The sequence below is a fragment of the Triticum dicoccoides genome, chromosome 4B, assembly GCF_002162155.2.
Source record: "Triticum dicoccoides isolate Atlit2015 ecotype Zavitan chromosome 4B, WEW_v2.0, whole genome shotgun sequence".
Taxonomy (NCBI): Eukaryota; Viridiplantae; Streptophyta; class Magnoliopsida; order Poales; family Poaceae; genus Triticum; species Triticum dicoccoides.
In genome coordinates this window covers 86,442,366-86,457,108 of record NC_041387.1, presented here as the reverse complement: position 1 = coordinate 86,457,108, position 14,743 = coordinate 86,442,366, and positions in this window count along the sequence as shown.

The following is a 14,743-nucleotide window of genomic DNA, read 5'->3' as shown; positions in this document are numbered from 1 at the left end:
TTCCACAACGTGCACAACCACAACACCAACGACTGCTATGCTCAGAGCCCTCCGCGACGGACACCTCGGTCGACGCCCCGAGTGCATCGATCGAGGCTACGGTCATGGAGGTGGCCGAGTTGGAGGACGCTGGAACGGCCGCGACCATCGCCAGGAGTGGCGCGGCCAGCCTCGGGAGGACCACTCGCAGGGCCAGCCTCGTGAGGGCGCCTGGAGGGACCAACCTCGCGAGGATAGGCCCCAGGGCAATGCCAGTCTTCCTCCGTTGCCTCCACCGCTAAGAAGGAACAAAGATCACCATCAGGATGAGGGGGTTGGTGTCTTCTAGGAGCCTCGAGCCATCTCCTGCATCTTGGGCGGCTCCAGGCCCCAGCCTCTCATCGCGTCTTCAAGAAGTTCACGCGCGAGGTGAACGGAGCGCTCCCCAAGCTAAAGGTGACACACACGCTCAGGTGGTCCAAATACGCCATCACCTTCAACTCCTCCGACCAGCTCAAGTGCGCGGCCACTGCCGGGGCGCTCCCAATGCTCTGCTCGCCCGTCATCAGCAACGTGGTCATCACCAAGACCCTCATTGATGGCAGAGCAGGGCTCAATGTTCTCTTTGTCCAGATGTTCAACATGCTCTAAGTGCCATACCACCAGCTTCAGCCTACCAAGCCCTTCTCAGGAGTGACCCACAACTCCATGCATCCGATAGGGCAAGTCCGCCTCCCTGTCACCTTCCGCAAGCGCGACAACTACCACACCGAGCTCACCGACTTCGACGTCGCCGATATTCGTCTTCCATACAACGCCATCCTCGGGTACACAACACTGGCCAAATTCATGGCGACGACGCACCACGGCTACAACGTCCTCAAGATGCCAGGGAGCAACGGCATCATCATGGTCGCTTGTGAGGAAAAGGATGCTGTGTGCTCTCTCAAGTGCGCCTACCAAGCTACAGCAGTCGAAAACCCTAAAGACGAGGGCGACGTCCTCCCTCCTGAGGACGCCCCCAAGACAAAGAAGCTGCGGCTGGGCCAGGGATCTCAAGAGGAGCCGTCGCCTGATAGTGCCGTGCTGAGCCTTACGTCCCTGGATGGGGCGCCATCACCAATCGCATAGGAAGGCGCGCCCGACACCCCTCTCAGGCTGGGCTCGGGGGCTCTCCTCTGGAGGTCCTCAGACCTAGAGAACGTCACGAGGGAGGCGCTTGGGCACCATGTGGAGGCATGCTTCAGCGCACGCTTCCTAGGGAAGGCACAGGGCATGGGGCGCCAGGCGCTCAGGAGTTCATCAGCAAGGCAGTTCAGGAGATTCAGGAGGCAAGGGCTCTGCAGGGTGATCACCGCCCACCATCGAGCGCGGATCCTTGCCCTGGAGAGGGTAAGGAATTCCGCGTCTGCATCGACATCCCAGGGCTCAACAGGGTCGTGTCTCAGCAGCTTTTTTGGTTGTCCCGTGTCGGCCGATGCGAGGGTCCCCCTCACAGCTACGTTCGCATGCCCTTCGGCCTGCCAAGCACGGCTGTTGCATTTCAACAACGTATGCGGGATGTCCTAGCGGCTCGGGAGGCTAGGCACCAGGCGATCCTGGCGGAGGTGGAGATGGATCCTCAAGAGCCCCCCAGGCCCCCGGAGCCTCCCAAGGCTCAGGGCCAAGGCGGCTCATGAGGAACGACTTCAGCAGCGCGCATGTTCTGCTACCCCAACATCTCTTCAGCAGCAGTGCCAGGTGACATCTTTTAGTTCGTTCAGTTGGGGGCGCCCCTCGGGCTGCATTATCCCCAAGTTGCGTGGGTTCGTCCCTACGACATGTATCCCTTTTGCGTCTATCAGAACTAGTTTACGTTCATTTATGAGTTGCCTTGAAGTTATCAATTGCCTGACCGACGCTTCATTGCTAAGAACGTCTCGCGCCCTTGTGAGCCCACCCACGACCGCCTCATGATTAAGGACTGGCACGACATCTGTGCTCGGGTCTGTCCCTGCAGCGTTGCTAAACCCAAGAGGCTGAGCTCTGGCACATGGGCCAGCCCCCGTGTACGTCACCTCCCATGGCCCTTGGTGCCTTGTTCTCACACGAGCTAATCGCGGGCGGACGAGTGAGGGTGCGCTACCTGGTGCCTCGCCACCACGGGAGCCACGCGCCAGTTGTTTTTCTTTAGGACCTTTGCATGAGAAGACTGGCACGGTGTCTGTGCTCGGGTCCATCGCTGCAGCATCGATAAACCCAACGGCTGAGCTCTGTCTGGCGGGCCGGCCCCTTTCACGTCACCTCCTGGGGTCGTTGGTGTCTGGCCTTCTCATGCAATAACCTCAGGAGACTCATTCGGCGTAGGTTGCCTAACCATCTTGCAGGACTGACATGAGTGTTCCCGATCAAATTTAGGCGCAACCCGCCTTGAGGTAAGGCCTTGTGAGCCCTGCGCTGACTCACGAGTGCCCATACACACCTCCTCTAGCCCTGTCGTGCAAGCCACGTGTCAGGGCGAGGTTGTACACGCCCCAGGGGCTCTCCTTAGAGAGAGCCCCCTCCCACGCACCAGTGGAAGCATCAAGCTCCGCGCTGGTAGTCGACACTGCTGAGGAGCGGCTATGCCCGTGCAAGAGCGGAAGCGCCATGCTCCGTGCTGGTGATAAACAACTGAGGGTAGCCTCGCGGCTACAGTAACCTCAGGGAGCCTCCGGGCTTAATGCTTAGCCTCACCGTGCTGCTCTCCCTCGGGAGGGTAGCACGAGGGGACTGGGTGCGGGGGCTACGTTCTGGTCACGCCTAGCATACGCCACCCTGCCAGGTCCCACGGACCTGGTCTTCACACTCCCCAACTGAGTGAGAGCCCAGCGAGGAAAGGTATGATGGTCTATTCGTACGTCAAGGGGGACTCCTGAGCATCGCGTCTCAGGAGCCTAACTGGCCGCGTAGCCCCTCACCCCCTGGCCTCGTCCTGGCGATCCGGACGACCCAGCGGCGGCTGAGGTACGCATGGGGCTAGGCCCTGCCGACGCAGAACACCAAGGCCTAACTCCTGTCCCTCCCTTCCCAAGCCATTCGTACGTCAAGGGGGACTCTTGAGCATCGCGTCTCAGGAGCCTAACTGGCCAAGTAGCCCCTCACCCCTTGGTCTCGTCCTGGTGATCCGGATGACCCAATGGCGGTTGAGGTATGCGCGGGGCCGGGCCCTGCTGATGGAAAATGCCAAGGCTTGCCCTCGCACATCTTTTCCCAAGCTGTTCGCACATCAAGGGGCACTCCTGAGCATCGTGGCGCAGGAGCCTAACTGGCCACGTAGCCCCTGACCCCCTGGTCTCGTCCTGGCAATCTGAACGACCTAGCGGCGGCTGAGCTACGCGCGGGGTTGGGCCCTGTCGACGCAGAACAATAAAGCAAACGGGAAAAGAAGTCACAAAACCATAAGCTAGTTATTACAAAACACATTGTTCCAAGCATCCGTTTTAACACCTCCACGGGGCATGGTTCATGTTGCAGACTAAAAATAGGTAGGAGCACCACCGCCGCGTCACCTCTTCAGCCTTGGCCGCCACCGTCGCCCGCCTGTGGAGTCCCATCATCAATGATGTCGTCGTCGCCCTTGCCCTCGGCTCCAACCACGGGCCAACGACGAGGAACTTGACCAGCAGGGCCTCCATCGGACCCTTCATGGCGTCAGCAGCAGCGTCGCAGGAGTCGGGGTCCACGGGCTCGAGCAAGGCGGTGAAGTCGAAGCTGGCATCCCGGAGATAGAGAAGGCTGAAGGCGCGCATCAGGGCCGAGGAAGAGAGTATGCGAGCTTCACCTTCCACCATGGAGCCAAACCCGGCAACAACGTCCTCGAGCGCCCCGACAAGCTCAGGGAGCAGAGTGGCGGGGCTCTCCTTCGGGGTCACCACCGTCCCCTGGGTATCGCTCCCAAAGAGTTCATGCTGAGCCTTATGGAACCTCGCCTTGAGGGATACGAAGGTGCTACGCTCCATGGTGGCCGCCCTCTTGGCCTCGGCAAGGGACACCTGGACCGCTTCCGCCTCCTCCTTCAACTTCTTCAGGCGGTCGTGCTCCATGGCGTGTTCCTGGGCTGCCTGCTTCAGCTTGGCGTCGCGATCAATGATGGCAGCCTCCTGGGACTTTAGCTTCTCCTCTCACTCCTGGAGCTGACTGGACTAGGCGGCCTACTGATCCTCGAGGGCCTTCAGTTCAGCATCCGCTGCATAGCACCGCTCCTGGGCGTCATTGGTCTCCTTCAGAGCCAGGTCATGCTGGGCAGCGGCTACGCCGGACACCTTCCGGGCCTCCTTCATGGATACCGCGGCTTGACTCTAGGCCGCCCGGACAGACGCATCGGCCAGGAGCCACCCCAAGACCAGCTCTAGGCGCCCCGACGCCGCGCGCTCGTCTAGACCTTGGAGATAACCCTCGAGCTGTTCCAGTATGGATCATGCCTCCTCCATGGACCCGGAGGTGGCAGAAGCACCATGGCCCACCAACATGGTAGATGAAGAGGAGGTGCTCCCGACGGCAAGACTGGTGGAGCTGCGGCAGCAGGGAGAACAGGGGGATCCGGAGGCCTTGTGACTCAGCAGTCGCGTCGGGGAAGGGTGCCGCCAGGGTCAGCCCTGCCACGGACACTGACTCCTCCCGAGGCTGGGCCCCCGAGATCCGAGAAGACGACACCGCTGTTGAGCTGCAGGAGCCGTTGTGCCCCTTTGTGCCGAAGCCGCGACAGCCACCGCGACATGCTCAACCAAAGTGCCCTCAGCGCCCTCCTTCTTCTTCTTCGCCGACAACTACGGCCTGGAATCAAATGAAGATACTAAGCATCGCATCGAGATTCAGGAGCAAGGCCATGAAAGAACACTTACTGGTCTGAGGCGATGTAGCTTCTCTTTAGGCTCATCAGCACGGACTTCGCGAGCGCGGCTGGTGTTGTGCTCTTGGGAGTAGGTGAACACGCAGTCGGCGCCGCGCGGGATGGCGATGGTGAAGGAGGAGTACCGCCTGGAGGAACCAGCGCCGATCTTCCCCTCCTCATGTCCGCCCGCTTCAGCTTCTTCGAGGAGGCCACCCTAGACCTCGTCGTGACCCCGGCAGGAAGAGCCAGCTCCATGACTGGAGGTGCGTCCTCCTTGTCATCGTCGGAGAAGCAGCGGAGGAGGTCTCTCTACCTCAGGGCAATGGATTCCCCCTCCCCCTCCTCAGTGGCTTCGGAGGAAGGGTCGCTAGAAGACAGGTCCACCAAGGAGGTGGCCAATGGGGGAGGCCCCATCGACACGGGCCCGCGCTCGTTGAAGACAGACATGGTGGTGGCGATCTTCTTCCCGTCTTCTCGGCGGTACAACGGGAGGCAATCATCTGGAGGGCGCTTGAGTCCTTCCCGGTCAAGGAAAGTAGCATCTTGCTCAACTCCTCGTCAGGCAGGCTGTCTTGGCGCAGCCGGATCTTGTCTTTGGCACCCCCAAGCTTCCACAAGGGGCGGGAGCACTCCTGGCACGACGCCAGGCGCTGCGTCAGGAACTCCCTGATAATCATGGCCCCCGTCAGCTTCTCGGCCTTCAGGTCAGCCTCCATCTTCTTCACCAGTGGCCTCAGCTGGGAGTCGGTGATCTTCTTGGAAGACCACCCCTTCTTAGAGGTTGGGAGCTCGGCCAACAGCTCCAGCAGGTCATGGGAGCACTTGGCTTCCATGAGGACCCATTTGTTCCAGACGTCCTCCACCTTCTTCCCAGCATGAGAAATCGCGTCGCTGCCATGGGCGGCGACGAAGCCAACACACCCAATGGGCTAGTGGCCATTCACGCGGAGGTAGAAGAAGTGGCGGAGCATCGCGATGGAGGGCATCACTCCCACGAACTCCTCACAGTCGAAGGCAAAGATGGACAAAAGGAGGACAGAGTTGGGATGAATGTGGAGAGAGTGGAGGCCGTAATGTTGGAGAATGGTGTAGAAGAAGCGGGAGAAGGGAGGAATCAACCCCGAGAAGATGATGTGCATGAAGAAGGGATAAAAGATACTGTTCGCGGGCTCCGGCACGGCGGAGGCGACCCGGAGCACCGTCTTCCCCCATTCGCTATCATCGCTCGCCGTCAGGAGAAGCGCGGTCAGGAGCTTCTCCTTGGCGACAGAGGGTGTGATCAGCACTAGCTCGAACCAGGTGGGGTCGACAGCCGGGGCTGGAGCTTTAGCTTTCTCGGTGGCCATCGGGCGAAATCTTGGTGGGGAGGATCGATAGATCTGGGGATTTTTTTTGCGTTGGGAGAAGGGGATCTGGAGCAAGACGAAGGGAAGGCAATGAAGGCTCAGCGGCAGGTGTCAGCCCTTTTGTCAGCCGAAAACGGTTGCCGAGGCAGCATGGGGAAGTGGAGACGCCCACATCCCATCAATCACCACACGTGTTTCAAGGCCGCAGGCGGTTAGGGCCTGCGGTGCTCTGCACCTGTCCCTTGGCTTCGCCTAGAAGCCAAGTCCGAGTGCGCCTTGGGCCCGGGGGCTACTGTCGGTGTTCTGGACACGGGGGTACCCAGACTTGCCTACCCGCGGCCCACTGCGTGGCTCCATCGACGGCCTGGTACGGCCCAACTTCAGCATCAACAAGTCAAGACCCTCGCGAGGGGCCAAACTTCGCGAGGCGGGCGATGCCAAGACCTCCAAGGGGATCAGCCTCCTCAGGCTGGCTCCCGAGGAGCGGAGACTTCTATGCAAGGTGCACCTCATGAGGCTCAGCTGATGTGAGCCATGACGACCAAGGCCAGGCAGGCGCCAGTGGGCGCAGAGTACCAGTTTCCTCTTTGGTGCAAAGGAAGCAACCAGCAGGCACAGACTCCTGAAAAATCAGCCAAAGGTTTCTGGTGCAACAAGACCAAGACCGCCAGGATGGCAGGACGGAGGTCATCGCCGATCCCACTACAGTGTCACGACCAGAGGCTTTTGCTGGCGAAGACCACTTTAGTCAGGATAGGGTGTACTTCTTGTCCCCCTTCAAATCTGGCTATTGTGGGATCCCTTTCCTCCAACATTTGGGAAGAGGACCAAGGCCACTATAAATAGGACTTAGCCACCACCATACGCAAAGGGAGATCGGATCCATTCCCACTCGACCACTTCACCAGCTCACCCGAGCTCAAGAACACCTCACCTCCTGAGGCTGTTCATCCACTATACTAGTTCATCCTCAGCCCATCGAGGCAATCCACAAAAAAGCTGGAGCAGGGTATTACACCGCAAGGTGGCCCGAACCAGGATAAACTATTGTGTCTCTCTGTCCCTTTGAGCTTGACGCACTAGGCTTTGAGGATCACGATTAGGCGGTCTGGGTAGTTTGAGATCTCCGCATGCACCCCAGAGTTCGAACCTCTCAAGGGTTTGTGGAACCCGAAATCTGACAGCTGGGTCGGCCTGGCTCCTAGTTCTGGCACCCCGGCTCAGAGAAAACTGGAACGCTCCGTATTCCAGCCCAGAGATTGAGATGAAGTCTTCTAGAATATGGCACTGCTTAGCATAGAACAAACCAGCTCTTTATTACACGAACATGAATACAAGGTTTCCGATATTACAATGAATAACATCGGTACAACGATACTATGCCATCCACTATTGCTCTATGCAAGCAGCAGAACAACACGATGAAGCGGAAGAACTCTAGCAGCGGAACAACGGCGACGGTGGTGAACTCCACTCCGCAGGGACTCTGGCTGGAACGCTTATCCTAGCTCGCATGAATGGAAACCACGACAAGCAAGCAATCAAATCCGGAATGACCTGCAAACTGGCATGACACGCCAGGTCCGTACATTGAATGTACTTGCAAGCTCACAATAACCAGAAGTATTCAAGACAGACAACAGCATAGAAATTACAGGTTAAACAAGAATTAACATGAGATCACTAGGATAACATGGCATCACCAACATAAACATGATACAGCTTGAACAATATGAGCATATTACTCCGACAATACTAGCATGCAACATGATGACACCATATGCACCACTTATCCTGCTCGGGTTACCTTGTAACCAACACATGCATCACTTACCAACTTAGACATCACACGATCATCTCAGGATCAAATCGAGCTTGGTATAAACAATACCGTAGTGATCATTAAATGACCCCAAGGAGCTTGGTTTTTACCCACGACTCTCACACAACATCACGAATATACAACGACTCGGTATCCTTGATACCATCATGATCCTTACGGCGATCACAACCCGACCACCACTTGGCCCCAAACCGTGATCCTTACGGCGATCACAACCTGACCAATAAATGGCCTGTGATCCTTATGGCGATCACAACCCGACCAATAAATGGCCCGTGATCCTTACGGCGATCACAACCCAACAATTTAATGGCCCGTGATCCTTACGGTGATCACAACCACATGTGGTCATTAATCAAGTTATTCTTATTACTGTTGATTCACAGTGTGACCTACTTTTGACCTGGGCCCTTATCCGCGGGCGCGGCTATCGATAGATTTAATATACACTCTGCAGAGGTAGCGCATTGTACCCACACCATAGAACCCATGGCCTCGCACTCCCATTCGGGTGGACCAATGATGTTCCGACAAAACCGATCTACTGCCATGACACTATACAAGCCACTCCGACTCACTCCCCACTGGGCTAAGTCATGGGTGGCCTCGTGTCTACCTCAAGAAACATCAACCACCGTCGTGGCCCGTCCCACACGGGGACACAGATCCGAAAAATAAAACTCAACAATGGGCACACAAGGTTATGCCTGCTTACCGGGCAAGGGTACAGCACGCCCATAACCTTCCCTCGTTGGAGGCACCGGCGAGAGGCACGACAATAGACCCAGTTAGGACCGCCCCATACCGGTAAGCGTGGTTGCACTGGTCAGCATCGATTCAGCGGCACCATGACTCAGCCAACAGTTGTTCAAGTTCAATTTAATCCGGTTAACTTGAATGCAAATATGTTGAGCCATGATAAAATGCATGAACATGATATGAACATAATCATGAGGGTATCACATAACTATCCACCATATCAACAATAAATCATATCCACTAAGCATGGCATACTAACTAGCATGACCATCACCAACATCAACATGTACTACTAGCAAGCATAAACATAAGAAAGGTAATACTAGCAGGTAGAACATGATAACAGAGTACAAGACAACATAGCTCAAAAGTGAACATGCAAATCTAAACATCACCGGAACAACGATAACCATCTTTTCAACAAGCAAACATTTAATAAAGATTCAAGTTGAAAACCATGGATACTGCATGATTATCATGCAAGTGTGTTTTGTAGATTTCCTGGGGTGGAAGAAATCACCGGGAGAAAGTGCTAGAATCTTGCGAAACGAATCGCCGGAAATCATACTGGGGCTGAATTAGGGCAGGGCAAAATGGTCATTTTCACAATGTCAAACCATAGTGAAAGCATGACCAACAGAATGGTCTTGAAGAAACAAAGAAGTGAGCGTTGGATTCACCTCACTTGGAGTTACGGTTAAAAAGTTGTGGATTGTTTTCTGCCAGGGACCTATCTGCAATGAACAAATTTTCAAATAGGGGTCTGGACAGAAAAAGTGAAAGCGTAATCAGGGAAATACGCCTTCACCTTATCCACTCGAACAGTGGCGGGGCCGGACGCATGCGGGTCCCACGGGGTGGAGCCCGTCACTTATCCACGTGGGCTGGGCTGGGTCAATGCCGCAGCCACTGACTGGTAGGGCCCGCGGGCAGGGGGTGGGGCCTGGTGAGTCGTCGTCTTCCTCCCTGCTCTAGCCCGACCGAAGCAGAGGAGGAGCAGAGGCAGGGCGCTGTCGGCGCCTACCGCGGCGACTCCGGCTACCTCCGGCCAAACGGAGGCCACCGGCGGGCTCAAGAGGACCGGCTGCACCCGTCCCTGGGTTAGCCAGCATCGGGGAGGGGAGAGACGACCGCGAGGAGAGGGGGAACAGAGGCGGCTCGGGCAGCGGCGATCTTCGGGGACGATGACAACAAAGGCTCCGGCGACGGGCTGAGAGGGCAGGGAGGTTCACGGGGGACTAGGTGGGTCTCTGGTGGAGGTAGAAGGAGGGGAGGGGCTCGACTCCAGGAAAATTTAGCCGGAGCACCACGGTGGCCATGGTGGCCTAGAGCAGCGAGGAGGGGCTCTGGAGCTTGAGCGAGAGGCTGGGCGGGATCCGGAGAGAGAGGCAAGGCCGATGGAGCGGTCGAGGGAGCTCGGGGTTGGCTTAAATAGCCACGGGGCGAGGTGGCCGAGCTGGCACCGCCGCGGACGCCTGGAAGGCACCGCGGATGCGTGTGCTCGTGCATGAGCTCGGGGGCAAATGACAGGGAGGGCACAAGGAAGAGTTCACGGGGAAGAGACGGCCAAGGGAGGGGCAGAGGAAGAGGTCGAGCGCCATTAAAGCTCGGTCGGTCACAGTGCACCTGTGGGCGTTCGTCGGCGAGCGTCGATGAGCAAGCGGACGAAGGGGGAGAGGGGTCCAGGGGAACGGCGACGACGATGGCTATCTACTGGACATCATCATGAGAGCTAAGCCGACGAGACGGGGAGGGGGTCCAGCACAAATAGCCACTGGACGCGCTCATGGCATGCCAAAATAGTGGTCACCACCAGTGCTCGCATGTGTGGGAGGCAAACAGCTGGCCAATGTTGTCTAGTGGTATGTCCCTCGAAGGGTGGTCTCAACTATGGTGGTAACTTGGCTAAACAGGCTCTGGTTAAATAGTTAGTGAGCTCTGAAGTTTACTGCAGTAAACTTTATCAGCTCAATGTGGTCAACAGAGATATGCTATGGGCCAAATAAGTTGTCTGGGGTGTTTAGTCTAGGAAGGACTATAGTCCTGGGGAGTTTGAGGGTAAATGGATCAAGATTTAATATAGTTGCTTAATAACCACATAATCTGGTCAGAAATGAAGATCATGATGATGCACTCACATGGTTGATTGGATTGAGCTGAGTTTGAGTAAGGCAGGGTTATTTGATCATATGAAGATGATGAGAAGGGTTTCATACCATTTGGATAAACCAAAATGGTACTTCCTTCACAAGCATCTTTTTTTGACCATAAAACAGTAAGGCAAAAGCCTTACTGTAGATCTTTTTCATTATAATAATGGATCACAAAGTCTTTACAATGGTTGTTGGGGCCTTCACAAGCATCTCCTCTGGACAGAAACTTGCAAAAATTCTAGAGGGATAATGGCTTAATGAAATATTCCCAAAATGGGTGGAGATATGCTTCATGGGTATAAGAATGATCTGGTAATTTATCAGGATTTTTGAAGCAATAGAAAATACACTTGCTTCACAACCTGAAAATATTGCCAGAATCAAAGATTTGCTCCTATGCTCACATATATGATTGGATGGGGCTGCAAATGGGTGGAAAGGGGTTAATATGAGCACATTAAGGAGTGTGCAAAAGTTCAGCTCATTTGGGTACTCCTAGCTAGTACTTCCTCCACAAAGTCTTCTGTCTGACAGAAACTTTGAAAATTCAGTTTCTTCACACAGTGTCTGGCTAGGCAAATAAATTTGAATTTGTGCACGAGGCAATTATTTGGACATATAAACATGCCCAAAAAGGTTGGGAGCCACTAGGAAAAATATAAATGACACTTCTTTCACATAGTGCCATTCAGGGCAGAATAGAAAAAGGAATATTGGGGAATTAATTTTGAACATGGCAATGAAAAGTTTTGACATATTTGATCAAGATATGACCCAAACAATTTATGAGAATTATTTGGGAATTTTTGGAGTGATGGAAATATAGGTTGCTTCACAACCTAGGGCAATTTGAGTTATTCCTTTAATAGAAAAGTAATATTCCCAATAAAAAGAAGATTGGGATTTGGGCTAGGATGGAAATGACAGGGTCTTGGGAAAGATTTGGGAATGACAAGCCACTCCGGAAACAAAGAAGAGGGCATCTTCTTCAGTTTCCAGACCACAAAGCCACAAAAAAGAAAAACTCAGGCAAAAACCTCGGAAAAACAAAAGAAAAAGAAAGGGCCAAAAATCAGGCTGTCACAAACCTTACCCCCTTAAAGAAATCTCGTCCTCAAGATTTGGTTGCTCGGGGAACTAGTATGAATATTTTGACTTAAGGAAACCGTTTCCAAGTCTGGTATCCTTTTTCGGTTATTGTTGTTCCCACTAAATTTATATCTGACTAGCCCTGGGGTGGTTTGGTTCACTGTATCCACATTCTGACAGATCTTACCTTGCTTGTTCATGCTTATATAGGCTCCAATTTCTTTTTAGATCTGCTGACTAGCTGAGTGTGATTTGATTATCATGACTGAAATATATGTCCGTCTCACAAATCCAAAAGTGATTTCCGCTGGGTGCGCGACCCGGCACTGACAACCTTTCATGTAATGATGATCAGAATTTTCTAATGAAAACTCAAGCTCTAACTCATTGCATTGGGTTTCTCCACTAAATGCACGTCCTTTGGGTTCCAAACAGTGAGTTAAAACATAACCAGTTCCTGACAGATTCTGACTCATCGTAGAAGTTTCTGAATCATCTTAACCGGTTCCACTGTCGTCAGTATCGGATCCATACCAAATATTTGATTGTCTCCTGTCGCGGCCAGCATAAAGGGTTTGGCATGTATGATAATATCTGCAGACTCGACTGACGGTGGTTCTGACGGAAAATTTTTGTTCACGACAGGCTATCCATGATGATTCATATAAGTGAGGACTTAGACTTCCAGACTGCTATTCCTCATGCCGGTTACTCATGCTGTAGGCATATCCATGTAGATCAATACTGACTTAGACTATCCGGGGGATCTGCACGATAGGGGTCGTGTACAATTTTCATACCTGCATCACCGGTCTTGCTCCTTCATTATTGTTTTGTTGGTCTGGATCCTTGGCTGAAAGAGCTGGGTCATATTGTTTCTTTGTATGACCATATGTATTGTTGGTGCAATTTTTCGGCAATCGAAGTTTATCCTCATTTTTCTGATAGGGTAACCCATTAAATGGCAGGTTCAACACCTCTCAAGTTCTGATCGTTGGGAAATGATCATCCGAAACCCTTGCAAGAAATCGGCAAATAAATCAGTAGCCACCAGAACGGTCTTTACAACTCAGATCTGGGACATTACTGAAATAACTCAACCACAGCCCAGGACGGCCGAAAAGCAGCTCAGAGCATGAGACCAGGTCAATAAGAAGAAGGTGGCAGCTCCCTAAAATAGCCAAAAAGCACCTATAGGGCTACTGTCACAAAAGAAACTCAACAGCTGTACGAGACGGCCGAAAAGCAGCTGAGACTCATGACAGTTGTTGAAGAGAGAAACAAAAATCGGCATCCACCCCAGATAGCTAGAAACAGCTCAGATCACAGGCGTGGCCGTCATTGGAGAAAAAGGGGACAAGGGCTCATCAGGATAATTTTCCAGGTTCACGGGTACTTGTATTGAGCTCATTGATGTCGTCAATCCTCATAATCCTTTGTCACATTGCAGTGTATACTGGCTTTATTCTCGTAACCATCCTCACGTGGTTGTCAGATCCTCATCCGAGTGACTTTTAAGAGCTGGATGGTATGCTCATTGCATATATATGAGGACCTGATTCCGAGACAGACGTGTATTCTGATTGATTCTTGATTCTGACCAAAATGTTGCGGATCTGATTCTTGGGATTCACTGCCATATGCTGTCAATTCACAGTGTACTACCTTGTACCAATGTCTTACTAAGTAAGATTTACTGGCTTGTGCTTGAAACTTTCGTCGGACAACTTGCTGAAGAAGACTGGGTATCGTGCTTCAGAAAGTTACCCCATTAAAGACTTTGCCGGGGAAAGACTCAATACCTTATGCTAGAAGCTTTTGTGGTTGCTTACCGAAGAAGATAGGGTACCTTGCATGGGAAATCATCCACATATCATACTGAGGAAGATAGATGAATCTTGCCTTGGAAGCCTCTCGGGTATCTTGCGAGGGAAGATTGGGCTGCTTTCACCAGAAGCTTCTTCTTGTGATATGCGGACCGATTTCCACATATATATACCATATTAATATTTCTGATGTTGATGTCTTGTATGAAATAGAGTTTTGCAGGACTATTCTCCTTTCTGAGTACATGCCATATTTTTGCTTTCTTCCAGGTACATCGAGTTCCAAAATCATCCTCAACGAAAAATTAAACTTGGATCTGAGCCATACCTTTGATAATGGTGTTAGATAGGGGAAGGGCTGCGCCAGGGGAAAGGTGTGGCAGCCCTCCCACCCCCCCACTATTTATAGGGGGAAGGGGAGAGGGGGCCGGCCCCCTTAGATCTCATCTAGGGGGGGGGGCAAGGGGGGAGCTTGCCCCCCAAGTTGGTGGGAGGCGCCCCCACCCCCTAGGGGTTTTAACCCTAGGCTCCTTGGGCCCTTGGGGGGTGCACCAGCCCACTAGGGGGCTGGTTCCCACCCTTGTTCAGACCATTGAGTCCCCCGTGGCAGGTGGACCCACCTGGTGGACCCCCGGACACCTTTCGGTGGTCCCGGTACAATACTGGTAACCGCCGAAATTATTTCGGTGACTGAAACTGGACTTCCCATATATAAATATTTACTTCCAGACCATTCCAGAACTCCTCTGATGTCCGGGATCTCATCCAAGACTCCGAACAACATTCGGTAACCGCATACTAATTACCATAACAACTTAGCATCACCGAACCTTAAGTGTGTAGACCCTACGGGTTCGGGGATCATGCAGACATGACCGAGATAGCTCTCCGGCCAA